The sequence below is a fragment of the Puntigrus tetrazona genome, chromosome 4, assembly GCF_018831695.1.
Source record: "Puntigrus tetrazona isolate hp1 chromosome 4, ASM1883169v1, whole genome shotgun sequence".
Taxonomy (NCBI): Eukaryota; Metazoa; Chordata; class Actinopteri; order Cypriniformes; family Cyprinidae; genus Puntigrus; species Puntigrus tetrazona.
The window spans coordinates 11,038,413-11,064,189 of NC_056702.1; the positions used below are offsets into that span (position 1 = coordinate 11,038,413).

The 25,777-nt window shown below is 37.4% G+C and overlaps 1 protein-coding gene across 3 annotated transcripts in view; it reads left to right on the forward strand.

Moving 5' to 3' along the window:
* syt1a (synaptotagmin Ia) overlaps positions 1–25,777 on the forward strand; it is a 157,816-nt gene that overhangs the window by 39,484 nt on the left and 92,555 nt on the right. For 2 of the 3 annotated variants that reach the window (XM_043236652.1, XM_043236655.1), the window contains exon 2: positions 8,629–8,684. The gene's annotated coding sequence lies outside the window, so the exon portion shown is untranslated. The remainder of the gene's footprint in view (positions 1–8,628; positions 8,685–25,777) is intronic. The other variant, XM_043236654.1, reaches the window with a different exon arrangement.

The following is a 25,777-nucleotide window of genomic DNA, read 5'->3' on the forward strand; positions in this document are numbered from 1 at the left end:
ATGGAAATGAGGCTGGCTATCTCCACAAAATGGGTTGCTTGAGAGATGTAAGATTATAGAAGCCTCCATTTTAGAATTTCCCAAGCACTATACTGTTCACGATGTGGGCACTAAGTACCTGCATAATTAACTCGTTCAGCTAATATATTTCAATGGATGATTCATTTGGCATCCTCTGTTCCACAGAGTAGAGCTTGCTTTGTAAGATTCATGCTAATATAGGCAATTTTATCCAAGAAGCAGCAAGCTTTGAGCATCTCAATGCCCTCTCAACTGCACGGCCCCTTGTTGTGCTTTCTTTAACCAAATGAAGTCAGACCAGTCAGGTCTCCCACTGTGGCTCCGTCTCCTCCCAGCCTGTGCCACTTTGAAGTCTGGAGTAATTAGCCGCTGCCTGTGAAGTAGCATCGCTAACTGTGATGTGCAGACTCCATTTTCACTGATAATGATCTAGGAAATGTTCCAGCACATTTGTTATCAAATGCATTGAAACTCATGACCTGAGTCTTTGCAAAAAAAAAAAAAAAAAAAAAAAAAAAAAAGGCATCCCGAGTGGCACCAGAAGGTGACTGCAGTGAATTCCATTTTGACAGTTTGCACTGGCATTTATATACACGGACATTGATATTTAGGGTTATTTTAATTTTTTTAAATACTTATTTAGCAAGTGAAGACATTTAAAATGTTACAAAAGATTTCTAGTTTTGAAAAATGCTGATCTTTTCTAAGTCCTAAAAATATCAGGCTGCACAACTGTTTTCAAAACTGATCAAATTAATAGGCCTCTTGAGCAGCAAACCATAACATTGATATACGATGGATCATGTACCAATGAAGACTGATGTAATGATGCTTAAAATGCAGCCTTGACGTCACAGGTATAAATAATATTTTAAAACGTATTATTGTAGAAGACATTTATTTATTATTTAAATGTAAATAATATTTTAGATTTAGTTTGGGGTAGGCTTTTGCATTATAGTTTGCATGTTCCTTATTTCTTTTAATTATTTTTATTAGCTCAAATATTTTAATTCAATATACATTTTATATATAAATTTGTTTTGTATTAAATATTTGCTTAATTAAAACTACTTGACTTATTTCTAGAATTTCCGATATATGAATTTGCAGACAAACACCAGTAGGTATAAATCATGCAACTGCCATTGAAATGAATGGCAATGTTAACAGATAGAGTTCTTGGACACTGTCTGGGATGTGACCTACATTTTCTTACCCAGTCAAAAACACATATAATCAAGCATAAGGTTGGCTGACATGTCTTTACAGGCCTGGGTTTAGGAGCGATGAAATGTGTTTCAAGTCCAGCAGAAATCGTTTACAATTCCTTGACATCTAAATTGTTTGGCACTAAACACTCACCTCTACATTTCTTCTTTGCTCACTGCCAGTGAGTCATTCATGAAGGTCATAGTCCGATTGATTTCTGAGAGGTGGGTGGCAACATGCCAGAAAAACAGTACATTTCCATTCCCACTCTTTTTTGGCTGTGTTTATATATATATATATATATATATATATATATATATATATATATATATATATATATATATATATATATATATATATATATATATATATATTGTTTTGTTTTGCTTGGAATGCTGGACATTTCTGTAGACCTGTATCTTAAATTACTTCATCTCGAATGGTCAAGTAATGACTGTCCTTTAGTTGTCCTATCTTAAGACAATGTTCTTTAAAAGGATTCAAGACAATCACAATCTTTCAGTACTGTTGTTGATTTCCACTGATCATTGGGTTAAGTATGGTTTTTGATGTCTAATAAAGAAAAGCCATGTTTACTCTCTCAAGAAACCCTGAATCATTAATCAGGGTCCTTAATTGAGCCTTTTTCAGCCATCTAGTTAAGGGGCCTTGATTATTACAGCACACAAGGCAGGAGATCTCAGTTGAACAGTCCTTGGCTTTCTGGCTCATCTCAATGCTTAATGAAAGCCACGAATAGACATAGACCACTGTACTCTACTGATTGTCCGAATTATACAATCTCCTTCAGTGATAGCCCAGTCTAATGAAACACAGAGAGAAGAAAAAAGAACACCTCACGTGTGGGTTTGTGGGTTACCTTTCTTATTAAACAGAAACCCAAAAGTGTTAAAAAGTGGCAGAGACCGAGGTATGGACATTTATAAAGAACCTTAGAAAAGCAAAGGATCCTTGACATTTAATTAAGATCAAGAAAAGTGGCACAACATTTTGAGAGGCGCATGTGAAGGTTATGCTCTTTATATGAGTCTAAATGCAGAAGACTACAATAACCCTCAGCATTGACAGATAATTTACAACCAGATTATTAACATAGATGCCAGTCTAAAAACAATATGTGTGTCTGTTTTGGGAAAGCTTGCTATGTGTATGGTCTCTGGTTTGTTCATTCCAAAATGGGTAAATCTCATTAAACCTTTAATAACCCAGTTTTGGGTTATTTCTTTTGATTGTTTCGTAATTTCGAAATCCATTCATCCGTCCATCCATCCATTCATCATCTTTTAAACAGTGTGTGTGTGTGTTGTAAGTGCATTTCTAACATAATTGTGACATATATCCTTATATGCACACTTTATTCCGTTGTTCTCAAAGGAAAGTATTACTGGATATGTATAGCCCATATGTATTGATCATTTACAATAAACAATTTCAAATGACTATTACCTGGAAATGGTTGTGGACCCTTAATTCCCCCTCAAATGAAAGTGCACAAAATGTGATGAAAATGAGATGAAACAATACCATGTTTCTTCAACAATATCATGCCTCAGTTCACTTTTGTATGATTTATGAAGTGTAAACAGCCCCTGCTGTCTTTATAAAGGTGCGTGTTGTTGTCTCCGAGCCACAAATGAGCCTGAAGCCTGCGAATCCCACCACTCTTACAGACAGCACCTGATTGTGTTGGCCCATCTAACCGTCCGACCAGCTCCCCTGATACTTATTTCAGAATCATGTTGAAGCCAGACTCATTTTAGCTATTTTCCAGAGAGACTGGAGCATGTGAGCTCAAATTGCAGCTTGTTACATTTAGGCAATGTTGACTCTTCTAATTGCTGTCTGTCTGGCTCTCCTCTCTCTGTTGGCCTGTACCAGAAAGTTCTCTCCAGCCGACGCTGCCCCTCTGAGTCATGTGCATTATCCGAGATGCAATTGCACCCGTGTTTAACATTAACACGCTTTGGAGGCCGTCGCAATCAGTGGTTCTGCTGCATCGCTACAATGATGTACATCACACCTCTGCCCAGATTATGTTGTAGTTTTTGGCCTCGCCAGTCAGCTGGGAGGTATTGGCTAGTGGGACCACAATTATATTGCTATATCTGGTGTTCACTTTCTCTCTGTGGCTCTCCACAGCTCTTTGCGTGACAACCGAGCGCTTTGGGGAATTTAATTAGGCTTTGTGCAAAAGCTGTGCAGTTGCTCGCTGTGCCCTGAAGAGTTGTTTCTTAATGAACAGTTTGCTTTGAATGTTCAAAGCTGCATTATTTGCATTGCATCAGGGGTAATATTTGATTTTGGAGGAGTGCATGTTGCTGTTCCAGGGTTTTTGCTCCTTCGGGAATATATTACTGAACTGTAGTAGTTTTTTGTGGAGTGGCAAAGCATTAGTAGTAAACTCCAAACTACTACCTTGAAACCTTCTGCTTTTGTGATTTAGATTTTTTAATTTTTAAATGAACTTTTATTTTTGTTTTTGACTTAACATTTACACACCATAAATGTTGAACAGCCAATTTATATAAAAAAAGATCAATATAGTAAGAACAGTATAGCATAAAACATAAAATATCATACGATTATTATATAGATATTATATTTTGAAATGTTATTTATTTCTGTGATGCAGAGCTGACTCCAGTTTTCAGTGTCACGTGATCATTAGGAAATCATTCAAATATGCTGATTCGCTAATGAAACATTTATTATTATGTTCTATTTTGAAAACAGTGGTGCTGCTTAATATTTTTGTGGAAACTGTGATGCATTTTATAGAATTATGTGATGAGTAAAAGCTTGTATTACATAAAAAAGGAAAAAGAAAATTACTTTCCTGTTAGTTTGTTGATTTAATGCATTCTTGTTGAAAATGTTATTCAATTATTAGTAATAATTAAAAAAAAAAACTCAAGGCAAATTTTTTAGCGGTAATTCTGATAAAAGAAGCATTTTATTATGTCATTTTTGTCCTTGTATCTTCAAATTTCATGTGTGGAAACTCGTTTTGCATAGTACATAGTTTCTCTTCTTTGCATGGCTGTGTAATTGATTGCTACTGTATATTTACGGTTATTGTTAAGAGACTTCTTCCACGCACGCTGCATTTAAGTAAACTTGTGCAAAGTGACGCAATTAAAAGCATTTGAAATCAGTAAAGTTTTCTGCATAAGGATGATTTCTTCTGTTCTGCCTTTCATGTTCCCAGTAGAGTATTTCTTCCTTTTTTTTAAAAGGGGCCAATTACATGGCCTCAGTATCTGCCCTGTGCTGTCAGTGCTGCAGGAAGCAGAGGTATATGGCCTATCAAAACCTGCAATTAGCTCTGTGGCCTTTTACTGAAGACCACTCTTATTGGAGAAAAAGACATGATAGGAAAAAAATCCCAAAGCCAATAACTGCATTAACCCTCATCTTCAACCTTTGTACCAGTCAAAATGATGCCCTTAGAAGTTCACTTGTGTCATTTTTATATCATGTAACCTTATTGAAGTTTCCAGTATGAAAGAAAACTTTCAGTAACTTTTTCAACTTTTTCAAACTTTATATACATCTTCATATACTTTGTCTGTTTCACATAGAGCTTTCAGGGAATGTGATGTACTTTTCTTCCAGGCTTTGAAAAATTGCATCGAAGACGGTAGAAAAAAAAAATACACAAGCCTACTAATTATTCAAGTGCATCATTATTCTCTCATAAATTTCCCATAGCCTCCCAGTCCCAAACCAGCTTGTCTGCATAACTATGAACAGACATGGCTGCTGGGTTATTGACTACAGAGACCGTCTCTGCATTTAATAAGAAATTGGTCACTCTCGTCACTATACATCCCTGTCATTATACTGTACAGTGCTTTGATGCAACCTGTGTTGTTAAAAGCGCTATATAAATAAAAATGATTGATTGATTGATTGATTATTATGAGGCTTTAAGGCAAAGATGAGAAGTGTTTATGGATTATGCATGGAGCACAGTCTGTGTATAAGCGGAGCAATCGGCAGCAAGAATCACGCAGAGCTTTGATTAAGTTCTTAAAACCATTTTAATTGCACCAGTGTTTTTTTCCCCCCTTTTTTTCTTCCTTTTCTTGTCAGAGAAATGTTATGTATTTATTTTAATCTGGATCTGTCTACAAGTCAGTTACTTGATATTATTATTATTATTATAATATGTGTGTGTGTGTGTGTGTGTGTATATATATATATATATATATATATATATATATATATATATTATATAAATTATATATATATATATATATATATATATATATATATATATATATATATATATATATATATATATATATATATAAAATTATGTAAATTATATATAAACTGTAAACTGTTCCTCCCCATTGAGTAATAACTCGCATGTTTAGAACTTGACAAATTTTTAACTATATTTTCTTCTTAATATGATCTTTATCGATAGCGACTTTAATTAATTAAATGAACACCATCTGCCTCTAAATGAAACCATGTTGCATCCAAAACTATGTCATTCATTTTGTAATGGTCATCAGATTGAAAAGTGGTCCTCTTATGCTGAAGGACCATTTTGAAAAGCCTGAACTTTTTAGAGAGTGATCTTGTATCATGCATTTAAATGATGTGGTGGGCTGACAGTAATGCAGAATAAAATTGTGGTCATTTGAAACTGCTTTTTAACAGGTGGCCTCCCATCTGTCCAATGTGCTTTTAACCACTCTCTCTAATGAGCGCTAGGTCACCTTGGCACACTGATCCTACATAAATTAGAAACTTTTTCTCCAACAATAAGTTGGAATATGTGACTCCAGTCTGATCCTTCACAATTTGGCCTAATCTTCATGTTCTTCAGTTTGTGCACTACGGTTTGGGAAAAGTCAACACAGGCTGTAATGCTAAATGGCTTGGTGTCTTCAGCCTTTATGTACTGTAGCTGCCTTCATCATGTAGGATGAGCTTTGGAAGCCTTGGCGTTTGGCCTTTTGTGAGGCAAATTTAATGTTGAGTCATGAGAGCGGATCATGCAGTGTATCAGCGAGGGGCGATGAATACAAAATGTCAAAGAAAGAAAGGATCCCAGAAAGTCCTTGACACAAAAAGTGTGGTATTGTCACCATTCTCTCTAGCAAATTAGACACTTCATCACAATGAGGTTGTTTCTTTCTGGAGGAAATCTTAAGCCCAAATAATATCTCGGCATCCACAGAAGTTGTTAAAAGAAGGTGTTATTAAAACTCATCTGTTTCTCAGTTGAACAATGCAGGAAACAGTCACACATTTTAGACATTTTGCAGACTTTTTTTCTTTCATGAAAGACCTACTTCTAGGTGTAGAAAAGTTTTTTTCTTTGATTAAGTTCAGTATTAGCCTCTGGTGATGTATTTAATATGTACTTTAGAGACATGCAGTTGTACTGGATTACATTGATTAAAAGCTATTAAATAGTCTTAAATAATTTGAGTTGAAATGCATTTAATTCAAAATTTATTCTGTTTTGTTTGCTAAATTATTTGTGATTAATCACTTAAGATGAGTCTTTGTGAAATATATGTGTATATGTATAAATACAAATGCATTGCATGAAGACAATGCATGAAGACAAATTGTATGTTTATATATTAAATATATGTATAATATAAATTATTATAAATTATACTTTGTGGTAACCATTTGGAGCTGGCCCCTTCCTCTTCCAACACAACTGGACCAATGCACAAAGCAAGGTCCATAAAGACATGGATGACAGAGTCTGATGTGTATGAACTTGATTGGCCTTGTACACCTTTGGGATGAATTAGAGCAGAGACTGAGAGCCAGGCCTTCTCGTCCAACATCAGTGACCTCGGTCCATCAGTGACCTCACAAATGGACCAACGTCATATTGAACCCTATGGATTAGGAATGGGATGTCACTTAAGTTCATTTGCGAGTCAAGGAACACTTTTGGCACTAGTGTGTATACGTGTACTAGTGTGTATACGCATACGTGTTTAAAAACTTTAATTTGTTTTTGTTACATTTGTCCATTCGTCTTATAAAGTACATGGAAAATTATAGATGTTTTCTCTAATTTCCTGGCAGCTGTATTGTATGCATTAACTGTTTGGTTTTAGCGGTTTTAATTTGTGCAAGAGTTATTGAGGTAACAATTGTGTGTTTGAGACGGCATTGAAAGACTTGGCAAGCGTGTAGCTCGGCTTTATTAATTGAATACTTCGGTAGGTGGTCAGCGGTGTATAATAAATCATACTAAACTGGGGTAAATTGTCTAGAATTAGTGTCTGCGTGTTTATCACTTGAGTCTCGAAATGCTTTTTGGAAGTTAAGTAATGAAGAGTGGCATCCACTGCAACTGGGGGCAAATAAAATGTAATCATATTAGAGAAAGAGGGAGAAGGGAGAAGATAGAAGGAATGAATATTGAGTGTGTGAGAAAGAGATTGAGTATGGGAATTATTTAATACAGTGCAAGCACTGCAGCCATGGAAATTATGCAATTATTATAAAATATTATGTGGTAAATGTCCCATTCTTGCACATTTATATTAAGAACTTTTGTGCATGTCTGCTCTTGTACGAACAAGAAGAATAATTTTATATAAACAGAAAAGCTTGTGTTATTGTATTATCCTTATTTGTAAATAACTGCTTTCTTTGTACTTATTGAATTATATATACATATATTATAAAATGCACATTCTAAAGTGAATAATAATATGTAACCTGTGTTGATTGGTTTTAACTAAGCTTTCTTTTTACTTTTCCTTGAATAATTTCAATTTTGGAACACAAGACTGTGCACTTTATAATTAAGGGAATATTAAATTGCCATTAATTCTCCAGAGCTCAAACCTACTTCTCCTTCATATTTAATTTAAGGTGACTTCCTCAGCACAGGTCTTCTTGTGGACATTCAGACATTGTAATTCAATTCTACAATGAGCAGTCTGTTTTATTTAGAGCTGTGCTAATTAATGAACATCAGACTGGCACACTGTACAGCTCTGCCTTCAGGCTACTTTAAAGCTGTTATTCAAAACATATTTAATTGAATAGTCTGAGTAAAGTATGTGAACCTCAGTTCTGTTGGGAATTATATCAATGAATAAGGAAAATCTTATATACTAATGTTTATATTCATGTACTTACTTCAGTTTACCTGAATTCCCCATGTATAGTTTGATAAATATGTTCATAGTTGTTCCTTGGCGTGCTTTGCAACCTGGTCATTTCCTGTTTTTATATACGCACAGATGGCATCCTTCTTTGGGCCCATCGCTGGACTTTATGCTCTGCCCTGAGGCTGAGATGATAATGTGTGGTGGAGATGGCCATCTCTGTGCTAGTGTTGTGCTAATGTGATCTTTTCTCTTCTCCTTACAGTGAGCACAAAAGAAGAACCAGAGAAGAAACGGAAGAGACGACTGTGCTTTCTGTAGGTACTGTGCTTTTTGTTCTTGTGAATCTTATCAGCTTTAGTTTAGTGTTGTTCATGTCGCACTACAACTCTGGAGATACACAGTGCAATTGTACTTAGATCTTTTAAGAAACTGCAAAGAGTAACCGCTTTTCAAAGAATTTAAGATAGCTGCTATATAATAATATTTCAACTGATATCATCAGTCCATCAATCACAGGGCAGAGTTTCTTCTCTCTCTCTCTCCCTCTCATTTCTGTATACTGTAAACAGTGTTTGTGTGAATTTAAAGCATATTACCGGCTATGAGTTACCATAAAAAGCAGCTTTTTAACAGTAGTAAATTTCTTTAGTTTCTTTAAACAATTAGCAATATAGTATGAATTTACAGTAATCTCTTGTACAAATTCAAAGCAGTATGGTTATGTCCAGAGTAATGAGCTGGCACTACGGTTTCCAACAAGAACTGCATCTTGAATAAATTATAAGATTGATTGATTGATTGACTTATTGCCCATTCTATGAATAAACTACAGTTTGAAATAAAAATGTACAGAACGTGTGTGAATACGTGTACAATTCCGAACAGAAAACGACAAAATACACTGATGTACTGTAAAAGCCTGACTATGGCATTTTATTATGAGGACTTTTTCTTAAACCCTGGCAGTCTCTCTAATGCTATCATCTTGATTCCCGGCTGATTCATCCAAGTTAAGTACCCAACTCCAGTTTACAATCTGAGGTGTCAGGGATGTTTGAAGCAACTAGTAATTAATGTTTCCACTGCTACTTTGCTGAGCTGTGTGTGTGCCCCCTCTCATGATGAATGGAGCTCCTGGACCCTGTCCCAGCTGTCATATGTGATTGATGCACTGTGCTTGTCTTCGTCCGGGTTTCTTTGTCTCGGTACCTCCCTTCCCCCATCCGATCTTCAGCCTCATCCTATTAGCCACAGTATTAATCACCGCCAGTGCTGCTAATTGCTTTATAATCCCACCCCTGAGCCGTACAATGTGTTGAGAGAAGTCACCTCTGAATCCCATCACTTTCTCCGTTGTCTTCGTATCTCTGGCTCGGCCATGCTTGTTTTTGATAGCAGTGTATTACCCATGATTCCCTTCCTACCCTAATCCTCTTCCGATTTCTTCGACAGATAATCTAACCAAGTCACTGGCCATAAAAACTGCACCCATGCTGATGTAAGAGACAAAGGGCCTGGTCGGATTTGTCAGAAAGGCCATTCAGAGGGTAGGAGGCAAGCGGAGGTCAACCTCAAGCACTAAGCCTAAGCCCTTTTGCTCATTCCAGAGAGTGAAATCTCAATCGGATTTCACTCCTGATTAGTCTAGGTCAGGATTTCTTAATACATTGCCAATTCACATTTTTAGTGATCTGACTAATCAAACACAACCAGTTTAGTTTATAGCCTTAAGAGGGTCTCAGTAGAGCAACTGATGAACTGAATCAGGTGTGCTAAAATTTGGGAGATATCCGCAATGCTTTTGTCGCGGCTTGAGAAACTCTGGTGTAGGTCATTCAAGCATTTTCACAGAAGCTAAGGTGGAATTTGACGTTCACGCTTCATTCCAGATGTGGCTTTGGGTAACTGTACCGTCATGAGAGAAGACACAGTGCATTGAGCATGGAAATTGAGGATTATGGGGAATAAACTCAAGCTTGAGCAATTGGCTCAACCAGGCAACCCTGCGGTCACGCTTTGATATTTTATTTATTGCCTCCCTCAGCGATTGATGATATCTTTTGTCTTTCTGAGAGTCGGCGAACATAAATTCTCCAGAAAGCGAAGACACCTTGTTGGGCGCTCCTCGTTGATGAGATAGATTGACAAGCCACTCAAGCGGTCCTCGCTAATCAGAAATCCCATGTGGAGAGCAAAGCCCTGGGAAACTCATTTAAAGTTGTCGGACATATTGTTATGCAAAGCACATCAATGTCAATATAGAACAATCAGGAGAAATATGAGAAAAATCAATTCATCTGTGAAAATAATCAACACACTGGCCTTCTTGGCTTGTCTTTCATCTGTCTGTATCAAGGCATCAGGTTATGGATTGAAATAATTTAGAGATGTGAGGTCCAGTAATGGAGGCAAAGACCATTCTGGAGATATTTGGATATTTGGAGCTTTTACAGTGCTGTTAGTACGCCACGTCTCGTCCTCGGTGTTATAACAAGGCGTACATCATCCCTCTCTAGAGTGCATTAGGGGCACTTTGTGCAGGCTTTTAGTACCCTCATTCCACAAGCAACCCTCTTTCCTCTCTTTACTTGTGCTTCCTCTCTTTTGCCACACTTTAAACAGCATATTACCATCGCTAACCCGTCTCCCTCATTTTCTCCACAGATAAGGCAGATTTTTTTCAGGCCTGTGCCTAACAGCACAGGCTATGCCCAATGTTCCTCTTTTAATCCATCACATTATACTATTTCATTTCTTCTCTAATTCGTTAATCAGCGAAGCGCCCAAGCTGATATGACCACAGTCATACCAGAAGCAATTTCACATCTCCGGTTCGTCTCTCGATTTCTGCCTGGTGAATTCTCAGATTGTTCCTTTAATAACCTTGTCATGGATGTATCACAGCTTTTGGCACATGACTCACGTTAATGCGTCGGCCCATTAAGAGAAAATTAAGGGACAGACTTTTGCATAGGACTGTCTTATCAACGGCTGACAGATGGACATGTCAGGGAGACATGCCATGGGGGTATTTGGATGCAGCGGCGCATGCTGAAGAGTTAATCCTGGTGTGTGACCTCTAATAAGAAATTAGACATGAAATGCTGCAACAATAAGTGGGATTATTAACAAGAAAATGTGTTATGAATTTGAGAGCATTGCGTATGATGTCTCAACTAGCAGAAACCAGAACTTTGAAGCTGAATTAGCATATCGTGCTCTGAGCAATATTTTATGCAGGACTAATAATAGTATACTATGAAGCATGGTTTACACCCATGGAGTTTAAAGGGGACTTTGGAAGGTCTTCTACAAATGGCAGATTGCCTGATGGTTTTTCACACCATCTGGGGTTTCTTGCGTGCCACATCCTATATCAAAGATGACAACACTTACTAAAGGGGCTCAGACTATTGACAGAAGTGGGTGGAAATGCTTATTTAGGGAATCCATTTGCAGATATATCACAGTTCCAGACTATTCCATAAATCACAGCACATAAAGTAATATTATTAATATTAAAATGTATGTTTAGATTTTTCCTCAAGTCTGTTGTGCACACCAAGGTTGCATTAACTTGAAATTTTCCTGTAATAAGTAAAATGTTTTATATATTGTAAAATTAATTTATTCTTGTGATTGCAAGGAAATCTTGATTTTAGAAGCCATCACCCCAGTCTTAAGTAAAAGTTGATTCTTCAAAAATCATTATTTTTTGCTGATTAGGTGATAAATAAACCTGTCTTATTGTTATACATGTTAAAAATAGCTATTTCCTAAGATTGTTTAATTAACAGAAATTTTCTATCTTTTTTTATTATATATTTATACTGAGCATTACTAAACTTCTAAATGTTATACTATAACATTTCATTCTCATAATATAGTATAAAGTAACATTTCATGGACGGTAACAAACATTTATGTATAGCAAATGGATGTTCTCAGTTCTCCCCCTATTGTCCTGTGTGGCACACAGTTAATTGAAGACCCTGCTTGCACCCTGATTGAGAGGTCTACTTCTGTGGTTTAATTATTCTCATCCCATTTTCTTTTTATGCCTGATCTCATGTTATTGTACAATGGAGCAGTGATGATGTTAGTGTCAGGGACACATTTTACATCCATTTATAATTAGAACAGAAACCTAACATGGCTGTTCAGACAGATGCTAACAGTATCACTTTCATGCCAATTTCTCCATGGTAACAGAGCCATGTGACACAGTTATTCCGCTGGCTGTCAGTGAAGCGGAGCTGGCAGGGGGGCTCAGAGAATGTCCAAAGGTCTCACGTTCACTCAGTCATGACACTGACTCTAGGTCAGGTGATCTCCCGCTTTTACATGCTCTTTTTGCTCCATTTCTATTGGGTTAAAGATAAAGGCCAATGGCGGAGTGGACATTTTTAGATCCAGCCTATGAGATGCTAGGCACGTTCCTCCGTATGGCTGTTCTGTATTATGATGTTTATCCCAAGAGAGACCGACTGAGGCTTTGAAGAAGCTTTGCATTAGATGACACACGTACACACACCCATCACTCTCAGACATTACCTGAATCAGAGGCTTGGATTTCCCATGATTCTCTGTCAGTGCTGTTTAAAGGAAGCAAGGGAAAGCAATGGTCACGCATTTCAGCTAGACCTCTGCAAAGAGAAAAACAAACACGGCAAATAACCCATGGGAAAGCAAGAGTCCACTACAATCTGCTAGACATCAAAGACAATGTACTCTGCTGAATACCCGCAAATAAGTATTCTCAGGCCAAATAAAGGTGAGTGGCACCTTGACTATCAGCATATAAAAGCTTCTCCGTTCAGAAACAAGACAGGATGAAATTTATCCTGAGCCACACACGCAATGGCATTTTGCCACTTAAACAAAATGAAGACTAATAAAGCATGCTTTTCGCATCCCTTCAGCAATTATATAATGCCTACTGGTGCTGATTATTTAGACAGGGTGGATAAATCAAAAAAGCACATATGCTTTGATTCCAATTAGGTTTGGTGAGCTTGAGTCGGCAGTATTGGTAATTTGAGGAGCTTAAAGACCTCACCGACCTGACTCTGCCTCTAAACTCCATGTGACTCCCCTCCATGGCTGCTCTGCTGTGAGTTGGTCACGATGAATGCCAACCAGCCCCCAGGGTCTTTGAAGTCAGATGCTTGCATTGATCTCCAGAGCTGCCCATCATCTCAGTGGCGCGGTGGAGTGCTGTCCGTCACAAGCATACCTGAATCTCCCCAGGTTCAATTTTTTTTGTTGATGAAATTGAAGCCTTACAGAAAGGGCACTGCATACTAATACAAGACATATTTATGCAAGCTGTCTCTGTCAATGATCGTCTCTGCCGTGAGTCAACACAGCTTGCATTTTGATGCATATAGAAATATTTTGCTCTGAATATGTTTTGCGTGCAGCTCGTCTACTGATAAGTTGTAATGTGCTTGGGTAGCAGCTAGTTTCAGTGAACTGGCAAATTACAGGTAGCTTATTCATTTATTACTTTAGACAGTATTTAGTGAAATAGCCAGCAGTTGCTTCCTTTGACAGATTTTTGTTTGTCTGACCCTGAAAGTCTGAAAAAAATTCACAATTCTCTATGAGCATGTTGAGATATTTGCCAGAGAAGATGGCATAAGATTGTGAGATTTGTTAAATTTAATTACAAATTTTAGTTATAAATTAGAGGAATTATAACCCAGTCTTATGAAAAAGACACATATGTTCTGTATAACGTAACCCAAAACCCAAACAGTTGGTAGGGCAATTTAGAAACTGACAAATTTGCCAAAAGGATTATTAGGTATTTTACTGTTACACAGGACAAAGCTTCTAATTATTTTTTGCATCCAAAGTCTGGCATAACCTAGATCGGTATGTCTATGTACTGGTCCTACTCTTATTTGTAACACACATGATCTCTCACTTTTACAGTTTCAAAGAGGCTTATCACTATTCTTTACTTCTGTCACACCTGCAAAGTCATAGCTCTCATCTGCTTTAAGGCAAAGTAGAAGAAGCGGTAAAAGGAAGGGAGGAGTAGAGAAGAGAACCAACCCACGCAGTGAGCTGACCTATGCCCATTGCAACCTAATCATGTTATCCACGGTAGCACAGCAGAAATGTTTCGGGATGTTGCATTAGTGGGATCAAAGCGAGAGCATCTTAATCTGTTCTTGAACTGTCTGAAATATCTAGGGCAGGTTTTTTTCCCTCTTCAAATTGCACTAAGATCTGCCGTCGGTGAGTCATACACATCATCGCAGGCTCTAGGCGCTTCCAAAGCAGTGCCACGTTAATGCAAAGTAACATTTGGTTAGTGTAAAATATTATAAATCACATAAGAGAGACGCAGAAATAACTGGATTTGTGCGGAAGGAAGGGTTGGTGTATGTATTGCTGACAGTGTTTGTGTGTGAGTAAAAGCAGCGTATGAGCATTTTAGGTAGCAACTGTAATCTAAATACTTTTTTCAGCCTTTTAACATGAAGTGTAGGTTGGTGTGCTCTGGGATTATGTCTAGCCTTTAATATGTATTCGGCAAATGCACAAGCTGTACACCTATTTTGTACTGTATGGGGATCAAACCGATTAAGAAACCTCCTAAAAGAATCCAACTTTACCTAAAGTGTTTTTTTCACCCATATGCCAAGCACAGACAAACCTGTCTTCTATTCAGCGTATAATATTGAATTGGCAGTTTACTATTTGTAAAAGTGCTACAGAATGCAAACAGAGATCAATTTGGTTCCATATGTAGAAACACTATTAATTTTCTCCATAGGGAAATTGTTTTTTAAACAATAATTTTCAGAGAGTTAGGTTTACAGAGAGATCCAAAACAAGCTATGAGTTTAAGTGATGGTATAAGTTTTGTTTAAACTAAAATTATTTGTTTCAAAACTTTCTTGTTAGTCAGAGTGCCACTTTGTGACGTAATAGTGTGGCAAAACGCCACTTCCGCAGAAGATGATCAACGCCTGATCTGCATCACTGCCTGTTTGCACATGTAGTAGGTAAATAAGAGTGGCAAATGCAGGTCTATGCAGAAACCAAATAAAAAAAGATTGTTCGAATACAGGAAGATTCTGTGTAGTGTAAATACTGCTGAAAAACACACTTTATATTACATTCCTTCTGTTCCCAACATTAGGAAAGAGTGAATTAACTTTATATTTATTTTCACATCAGTAAGAATTGTTTTCACATGACAAACACTGTCTATTCAAACAGTTGTTGAGGGTCAAAACAGGACAGAAAATACCGTTACGTGATGTGATTTTTTTTTTTTTTTAATGTAAAAATCTCGATAATATTGTAAGTGGACCTCAGAAAACATTACAGTTCATGACTTTTTTAAGCAGAACAAACTAATGGTAGTATTACAGTATCTTTATATATAATGTTTTAAACGTTAGACAAGGTTAAAAGAAAATATCAGGTAGAAATGTTCCAGATAGTCCACATACTCAATCAAATGCAGAATGAGATAACATCCACTCAGTTCAGGTGGGAGCAATCTTGTTTTCTCAGATGGCATGTTGATAAAGTATAAAATTGAAACAGCGAAAGCTTTTCTGGCTTTTTCATCCTAAGTAATGTGAATCGAATACAGAAACTTGGACTCAAGTTACTGTGCACTGACGGCTCTACTAATTACACGCAAATTGTGTGTTCAGCAAACTTAATCGGGCAGAGAAATATTGAAACAGTACATGGGGTGAACTCAATCACACAGTAATGCCTCTTAAATCCACTCTTTGCAATCAGAGCTGGGCAATTCCAGGAAAATAAATTGTGGACCCTGCGTTGATGTTGAAGGAATGCTGCTCTTAACAGCTTCTCAACATGGTTCTTTAAATGTTGCACAATACTAGAATGAATTTCTTGCACTACATATGCATGTGTACATTTATCCGATAGTAATTTGCACTTCAGCATAAACCTTAGCTGTAATTTAGAGTAAACATGAAATCACATTTGACCCTGTTTAGTTTCTTAATGTGTGTACTTTGTCCTGTTATTTATGATTCATCAGTGCATGTTATTCAAGAAAAAAACACCTTGTGTGACTTGCTCAGCATTTAAACGGACTGTGCCTTTTGGCTGAGATCATCTACAGGCCTGTTGGTATACCAATTAATAAACAAATAGTGAATATTTTAGTATTAATATTTGAATATTTCAGGTTGTTGATTTTTTTTGTGGAATCATTGTGTGTTCTATGAACACTTTTTGTAAACATTAAACATTTAAAAAATGTGATTTCCAAAGGGTGTTATATGTGGTACATTAGCAGCAAATAGGATCTCCATGCAGAGGGAGAAGGGATTCTTCTCAGGTTGGCCTACAGGAGCGTGAGCCAAAATGCCCAGATGCTTATTAAATGCCGCTTTGGCTCACAGGCGGCTGTAAATTGAACATGTGAACGTAATTCTGAAAGTCTGTTTGTTGTGTTCAAACACAGACAGTCCTTCTGCTACCCTTCCTTATCTGTACACATTCCTGAGATCAGCCCACCCATCCTATTTAGTTATGGCTGTCCTTTGATAAAGAGTTCAGGATATTTCTGTTTTATCTCTAATATCTTTAATATTATAATAACTTCTATTTCTTGCCCTTAAGGGGACAGTAAACTTAAAATAAATAATCTAGGTTTAATGCAAGTTATGTTCAGTCGACAGTACTTAAATTGATCCTATTTACTGTACTATTTTTGTTCTTCACTGATTGGCCCATTCACTTCTATTATACTCTAAGTGCCTTACTGTAACCCAGATTTTATTCTTTATTTCAAGAAAATAAAGAGTCAAGTAGAAATTAAGTGCTGTCAGTTGAGGTTAACTTGTATCGAACCTGCAGTATTCCTTTAAATGGGCTTGGAGTCATTTCAAGGGCAGCCATACAAAAAGCTAACACACAAAGAAAGATAATAATACCTACAAAGAACCAGCAGTCAGGTCACAGTCCGTAAATTTTTTACAGTTCTGGATGTGTCCCAAATGATTTCTCATTTGAAACAGCTGTCAATGTTATCAAAAATTGGAAGCCCCATGTGCGTTGTCTTGTCTTTTGTTCTTTGTGTTTCCACTCTCTGTACCCGATATGTGCCTTGTTTCCTAAATGACCTTAAAATAACCTCGCCATGTCCCTTGGGATCGTACAGCTTAAGAGCTAGAGTTCCTTGATAAGGCCAATCGCAAGACTGTTTGACTGAAGCTACGCCAATTATGTCTCCAGTGGTTGTTTGCACCATTTTTATCACAGTTTTTCTTCAAATCAATACCAAGATTTGCGAAAACATGAAGACTACATTTCATCATGTTGGCAACAAAAATGGCTTTTTGAAGAGTTAGTGCCCCTGCTGAGAAGAGTGTGACTTGGTGAATCAAGAGGCAGAGGAAGAAAGAAGTTTCTCCAGGATCCACAGACAGTTATGTAAGTACCCACAACCTGTCAAAGCCAGAAAATCCCTTAAGAAACAGCATCGTCTGTGCAGGAGATGAGAAGCAAACACCTCCAAATCAGACAGGAAACTTCACAAGAAAGCAGCAGATCAGTACACATGTTCTAGAAGTGCTTCAGGCTTCTCAAACCTAAGCCTAAAAGGAAGGAAACATACATTGACAAGTCATTATAATAGTGAAGCAATCATAATCACTTATCAATGTCTGAAGAAACCAAGATCGCTTAATGTCTTTCTTGATAAACAGACATGTCCCTTCCGAATGGCTTAATAAACCTACAAGGAACTAATTTGGCCATTGATTTGCTCGGCGTATTGGAGCATAGCTGTAGGTGACAGCCATATTGTACACTCCCTTCATGTTTAGAGCTAAACATCATCATTAGCACCAAGTTATGAGAGTGGGCCTAAAGGACGTTGCTAAGGAACAAAAAAGCTACTTCAGAATGCGCAGTTATTTCTGATTTCCACGTCACAGCTTTTCACACCTCTGAAGAACAATGGCCGAGAATGTGGAGAGGAGACAAGGAGATCATGTGTGATGTTGCCATGGAGTCTTAAATGGAATCACAGTATACTATCATTATCAGTGTGAGATGGACGCCACATAAACAAACACTCACTTAAACATGAAAACGGAAAGCTTTAAAAGCTGACGCAGTATGATGCCCTACTCAATCTCATAATCTCCTATATCTTGTGCCCTCTGTCTCTTTCCTTCTCTTTCACATCCCCCTCTCCATCTCTCCAGCTTTCTCTATGTGTTATCTCCTTTGCTCTTTTCTTCTTCCTTTCCCAAAGCGAGTAACATATTGGAAATGTCAACCCCTTTCTGCATTGGCCTTTTGCCTTGGGGCACATTACAGTGTCCAGGTCACACCATCTCCCCAGTGAGGCTGAAGAAAGCATTCTAGCATGATTTTATTCTTAGTGAGAGCCAGCTGGAATAGAAAGAGAGAGAGAGAGAGAGAGAGAGAGAGAGAGAGAGAGAGAGAGAGAGAATGTTCTAGAGATTGACATTATGTTGATGATGACCAGAAATACAGCTGCTGAGGATAGGGTAGATATTGCATCTGGCAGATATTTTTATACAAAGCTTGTGTTCTTACAGTGCATCTTAACCCATAATATTTCTATTGCTAGCATAATTATCTAATGGGCGAGCTAAGGAGTAAATATACTGTAATACAGTAAATAGTCTCAGATCAGAAAGACTTTTTGGTATGAAAAAAAATTTAATTAATTGTAATTATTTCTTGCATTCCAATTTTAATTGCAAGTCTACATCCTTTTTTTAACCTCTTATTGAATTTGTGCAAATATTTACATTCACTTTTGGTGTGCGCACAATTAGGGTGTGGGACTAGGTAGAAACTAAATCTGAAACATCACCTTGGATTGAGTAACATTAACATTACAGATTCTGTGGTAATAATGCAGATAATCTACAGTTGCTGGTTTAGTATTTGGTGCAAAAATGCATTCCAGGCATCTCACATCTTAAGAGCTTCTCTCATCCTACAGGCGATGTGTGGTTGGGCCTGCTGAGCTGAATGTTTCTCGCCAAAGGGCAGGCTATCAGCAGGAAATAAACAAGCCAAGATGCATCTTTTCACAGGCTCTCTCTGGATATATATGGTCATACCTTTCAGAGAGACTTGACACTTCCCCCTAGTAACTGGGTGTTACTACACTCTGCACTGTGCACAATGTTTTATGTTCACCTTAGCTGCCTCACAGTTTGCGACGGGCCCCTGTGTCTTTTTTACTCAAAGCCCACTGTGCAATCAACACAAACTGCTTTTCCCAAGCCGCAATCGGTAAGACAGCATGCAAGCCCACCTGTAAAGGCCCGCATTTAGAGATGAAAAGAGGACAGGCATCTGCAGGGCATCCACTCTCTATAATGACCGCCAGCATAAGGGTGTACATGAAAGTCTGAGTCACTCTCCCAGGCCCCTGAGTGAAGCTTTTACCGGGCCTAGGCTTGCTTTGATCCCTCCCTTGGAGAGGCCAGGGGGAAAATCACATTAAAAAGGTGAGGGTGGAAATCTGATTGGCTTTGTGTAGAAATCTGTAATGCCAAGCTTCCATTTTGTTGCTGTCATGCATTGTGTAGGCTTAATGAAGCCCAATGCTGCTGGTGGTAGGTGAGTGCCGGCACACAATGCTCATATGGTGGAGGGCAGAATATTCCATAAAAGTCAACTTGACCTTGTTACATGTGGATTTCGGCTCATTTGTGTCAAGGTGCTCATTGGACTTCAAAATCACAGAAAAACGTCACTTCTGAAAGTCAATTTGTGTCACTACTGTTTTATGTGATTTTTTCTGAAAATGATATGAACATTAGCATATTCAACACTTTGTGAGGGAAATTAAAGGCATCTTTGATGTGGCAAATTGGAGCTGTAGCTTAGTGGTTACCATATAAACATACACATAGATCTATGATAATCAAGCAGATTATATGGGTTTGAGGATCATTGTGTAGTGTTTATACTGCAATTATTACAAAAGGACTACTGTATGGACTACTGGATTAGGGGGATAGTTAACCAACATTATTGTTAACATTTATTATACAAACTAGTCCTAGTTTTTTCACTCAGCTTCAGTAAAACTATTACAGCACAATTCTCTGGATTCTTTATGTCAGTATACTAGTTAAACTACAAATGTAATGTAAACAAACAATTGTAGGTTAGGTCTAAAATGACTAAACCTACACAAAAAATAACACAACAAAATAACTAAAGAAATAATAGATGTTATTTAATATATGTTATAAATATGTATATAGGTAACACTGTAAATAATGAAGTGAGTGAAGACTGCAGTTATCAAGTTTTAAAAAAGGAAGCAAAAGATAAACATATTATAAATATAGTTCATACTTGTGCACTGTAATTCATGCAGCAGCCAAAATATGTCATTACTTGCTGGTCATTTTTCAGTCCAGTGAACTGTTAATCATTAGGCGGGCGAGATTTGGTTCAGTTTGATTTGTAAACAGATTGTTCAGACCGGCTTCTCTTTAAATCCTCGAAGTAGCCAGATATTTAATAAACCTTGATCTTTATGTTTGACAAAACAAAGTCAAGTCAATTAGAATGAAGTGATAGTGAGTAAATAATAAGATAATTGTCATTTTTATTGAGTGAACTATTCTTTTAATGTAGAGTGGCACCGTGCACCCTCTGATGTTGCCATTTCGTGGTAATTGTCTTGGGTTTGACAAAATAAGCAAGATTTGCTAGTATAGTCATCTCTGTTGTTCTACTCATGCTGGTCAAGGGCTATAATGAACGGGTGATAAAGATCAAAGTGGCGTGATCAGCTCTTGTTTTCCTTGTGTAGTGTTTGATGGTGTCTTTGCTGATGTTTTTTGTACTTCATCCCAAACAGAGGAGGAACAGATGCATGTGTGGATAACACACTAAATCAATATATTATTTCCTATATATTCATAGTCATATTCAAGACTTCCTCCCCACTGCTGTTCTCCTCCAATCAGGCAGCGAGGTTTAAAAATGGCACTGCTAGCTCCCAGCTAAGAGATGCCACTCAAGCTATGCATGGGCAGTATGGGTCCATCCTCGTCGCCATGGATACCTCCTTTACTTCCCCAGTTGGGAAAGCTTGCCCACACACATGCACAAATGACATCCAGGAGAAACACTTTTTGCACACGCGTTTGCATGCACAACCGGCCATTATACACTCTCACACACATCTGTTTGGCATATGTGCTGAACCAAGATGATGATCAGTGGACCACTTTACAGTTGCAAAGAACTTTTTAGATTCAAACCCAATCATTACTTGAGCTGTTTGTTAGTTCCACACTTCATGAAAACCATTTTAACATTTGGTTTGGAACCTTGTTTTTATTTTTACAATATTTAATTGTGCATGCTCATTTCCATTGATTTATACATTTAGATTATTTATGATTCTTTCAAAGATTCTTATGAGCTCACTAATTAATTAATAGCAATGTTAAATGCAATGCAATTTTATCAAAACAGAATGAACTATCATATTTTATTACATTATCATGCTGTGATGGGTTTAGGTGAAAAGTTTTAATTTTTTGTTGTTGCCCATAAAAGTATTTTAAACAAAGTATTGTAACTTTGTTGGCTTGAAAATTATGTGAATGACACGTGACTTTTAATTACAGATTTTGGCCCATTTTGGGACGTTAGTTGAATCAAGTAGAAAATTAAACATTATAACAATTTAGACCCTATTTTTGGGGGTCGCTAGTGCACTTGTGAAGATCCGTCTTGCTGCAAGGTTAGAATTCATCATGAAAATGAGAATGTAATTTTCTCCTTTCCAGACATAAAATATTAATGCAGACTCCAAAAGGCTTAAAAACCACACTGGAAAAAAATACAAGACTGTGTGACATTTTTTTGCTAATAGCAGTGCATCCTCTGAAGTGCTTCGTAGTGCTCTGAACCTGACTGATTTTTCAAAGCAAATTTCAGAAGTCGTTGTGTTCCTTTTTTTATGGTTCTCCATTTGGTACCAAATTGATCTCAGTCCGCTATTTATGCACTGAGACTTGGTGATGCCATCAGATTTCATAAAGCGTTAATATAGCGTACCGCTCCTCATTTTTGTAAACGAGGAGCGCTTGTGAATTGGCTGTGAAATTGGCCATGCGGCTGAGCCCTTTTCTCCCCAAACCCATGGATAATGATCGCTTAAGATGAAACGACTGAGAAAAGCATTGTTGGCTGCCGACTCCTACTGCACTTCATTTACATATCTTTTATAAAAGGACACAACTGTAGATGTGCTGGTAATCTTGAACCTAAAATCATTTCACTGCTTCTCTCTGATGGCCGTTCTCTCAATTTCTGTCTCACTTTTCCTTTGTTTATCCTGTCCGTCTCTGAAAATGGAGTCTGGGGACCACAGTTCTGTCACAGTTGATCAGCAGTCAAGCTTTATTTTCCCAGCTGTCAACATCCATATTCATACTCATCAGCCACTGGACAAGTGGTGTAGGAAAGTTCATGTATATGGTAGAATAACAATCATTTTACTTCACATCACCGGGGTAGGTAGGCAGTGAGAATCTGCCATCTTTGGACATGACAGAGTCCAAAGCCCAAACTTACTGGAGCGCAAAGCTTGTCTCCTCAAATAACACCAAACCCTCGTATTCTTCGTCATGTCTTTTAATGTCCTTTGCCAGGCAGCCAATCCACCAGAGATTATTTGACACATCCTGTTTAATCTCCTTTGTACTGCCTGGCATGTCTCAGGATGAATGTGATTTAGACACAGTGTCGCCGTTCCAGTGACAAAATGGTGACCCAGTGGAGCCAGGCTGGGAGGTAGATGTAGTGATTCTAGGATTTCGAACGAAGAATGCAGGCACCCAACTCGAATGGATTTGTTCCTGCATGGCTTTTGGCAATAACAATGGGAATCGTGCAGAGGGTTGGAGGAAATAGCTCCCTGATGAGCCTCATGCCAGGTTATTTGGAGATGGCTGTTACCCAGTCCTCCTCCAGCACGCCTTCCTTCCCACCCAGTCTGGGTTCTCGGTAAGGAGAACCTTTAAACTAAGTCTTTGTATTTAAAGTGAAGTGTCTCATCACTGAACCAGTAGTGGTACCAAATGGGATTGCAAAAATAATGACCGTTACCCAAATGCTAATAATAATAATTTACACAAAGTGCTTGTTTTCTTCCATTACTTTCTGGGAAGGTAACCGTGTTCATTCAGTTATGTTCCTTTCTAGATAAGCTTTTGGCCAAATTAAACTTACACCTTATTTATTTAGTTTTTTATGTATATTTGATGTAATATGTTATAATATGTTAAACTGATAATATCAGTATACTGATATCAGTAAAACAGATTATGGTATTTTGCAGTCTTGATCTACTTCCTGTTTTAAGTTAAAATCTCTTTTCCATTTAATAATTTGTCTTTTGTTGTTCTTTTGCACTTCTTCCTCTTCAATTCATGACTAATCTCAATTGTCTCAAAACTTACATTAGCTTTGTTTACTACAAAAGCCTTTTTCTTACTATATTTGCAATTTTTTCCTGTTAAAATCTATGAAGCGAGATACATTTCTGTGAGAAGCTACGCTGCATAACACATTGAGATTTGTTTTCCAAGATGTATTTTTTTTATACGGCTGTATTTTTTCTCACTGCACTGACATATTTCCCTTCTTTTAATATAAACATGTTCAAGTAAAAACAAGTTTTCGATAATAAAAAAAAAAGAACAAATACTTATTCCAAAGACATAATCTATGAAAACAAGTCTTATTATGCTATTCAGTGTTGCTTCTCAAGTAAATTTATCTTGTTTTATTGAAAAACAAATGAAAAAGACCCATTCAAAACTCATTAAGACACATTTTCTTTTTGAGATGTTCCATTCTATTGACATTATGGCTTTGAACTCAGATAATATTATTGTCTTATTTCTCGTATTACCAAACTGTGATAAATGCAAGTTTTTTTGCTTATGTTATACCATCGTAGTCTTGACCAGTCATTTATTTGGATGTAGTCCATTTATTAGCCTTCATCAGTGCTCTCTTTCAGAATAGCATTCATTTGTCCTTAATGGATGTGACTGAGTACTAAATCAGTGATACGTTTCAGCTGGTCATGTGACCCTTGTAGAAATGTACTCAGCACTCCATTTTCTCTCCAAAATGTTTCTTTCCTCCCACACATATACGAGTAGCCTGTCCTCTCATTCCCCTCATTGAAAAAGAGAGAACTGTTTACCACTTTTCTCCATGATCGAACTGTTTGTTGAATCTCTGTTGATATTCCCTGAAAGCATTGTCTGAAGTTTTTTGAATCTTATTCAGTTAAGAATGAGTCATCACTAAAGTACCTTGAATAAGGAGAAAACATGGTTTGTCTTTATCAAGGTAAATCCTGTTTACTCAGGTGGCATTACCAGTAGAGGACAGAGTTTTTCTCGAGAATAAAAGACTGCCTTGGAGATACTGCAGTGCCAGAGGTATTGCTTTAAAGAAGAGAACTTCAATGGATGGCCTCAGGTCCATTATCGTGGAGATGTTGAAGCACAGGGCACAAATACTCTTGAAAAGACACAATTTAAGGCGGAATATTTATACATTTAAGCTCCTGGGAAAGGTTGTGATGCACAAGGACAAAGCTATTGAAGGGACGGATGGATGAGAATAATATCCACAGAATGAATGAGTCACTTCTTTTCAGATTTTTCATTTCTGTGATGTTTTTCAGAAGGTTTTTCACAAAGTTTTAACAATACCAGTCATATGAACTTAAAGCGCTGGTTTGTTTGTTTTTTTTCTCGAGGTTCAAGATTTTGCTTCAAAACTATGCTCATTTGCAACAGGGCACTACAGTACACACTGCATATATTGTTTATTCCTTCTTACGGAGTATGTAAGCAAATATTTGAGAATATGTGTCTCTTTACAAGGCAGGGTATCTTTTAGTTGATTACCAAAGACAATCCTGTCTTATTACTCGTAAACATGGAACAGATTCTGGAGCCGTGCCACAAGGTCGCGGTTTAACACAAACGTTTGAGTTTATAATTACTCACTCCAGGAGCTGCCATTACAGCAGAGAGGCAGAGGATGGCAAATGTGTCATGTTGGGATAAGTAATCCAGGCACACTGCAGAAATCACTTCTTAACTGGGTGCGGCGTGTCTTTCCTCCAGACTTATGATTCTAGCGCAGCGGCACGTCAAAGAAGGAAGGGTGGGGGGTGGCCTTGAGGAGAAAACAGATTTAAAAAGTCATAGAAAGAGAAGAGAAATGGATAGACTCAACTGGCGACAATAAAAGGCATCTCACTGTTCTTATTTGTCATCCATTCCTCCATCAAACCACTCACTAGGCTCCCTCAGTCGATTTATATTGCGCTGTGGCCCTGACGTTCT